We start from the raw sequence: 242 nt of genomic DNA on the forward strand, positions 1-242 counted from the left end.
TTAAATTCACGAATTTTACAACAGTTGCAAAGCAGTTTTCTCTGCTGAACGCAACTATTGACGAATTGCTCAACTGTTGTGCAACTGTTGAGTTCGTTGAACGCACCCATTGACCGCTCACTATCGTTGTATTTTCTGAACGTAGCCATTGGTGTATATTTTTAGATCTAAAGGAATATGCCAATCGGATGCAAGAATTTACTGAATGCTTAGGGCCGATTGTTCCAACCTCTTGGTAAGCC

This window comes from Odontomachus brunneus, unplaced genomic scaffold (assembly GCF_010583005.1).
Source record: "Odontomachus brunneus isolate Ranch 3 - 2012 unplaced genomic scaffold, Obru_v1 Obru_scaffold_100, whole genome shotgun sequence".
NCBI classification, from domain to species: Eukaryota; Metazoa; Arthropoda; class Insecta; order Hymenoptera; family Formicidae; genus Odontomachus; species Odontomachus brunneus.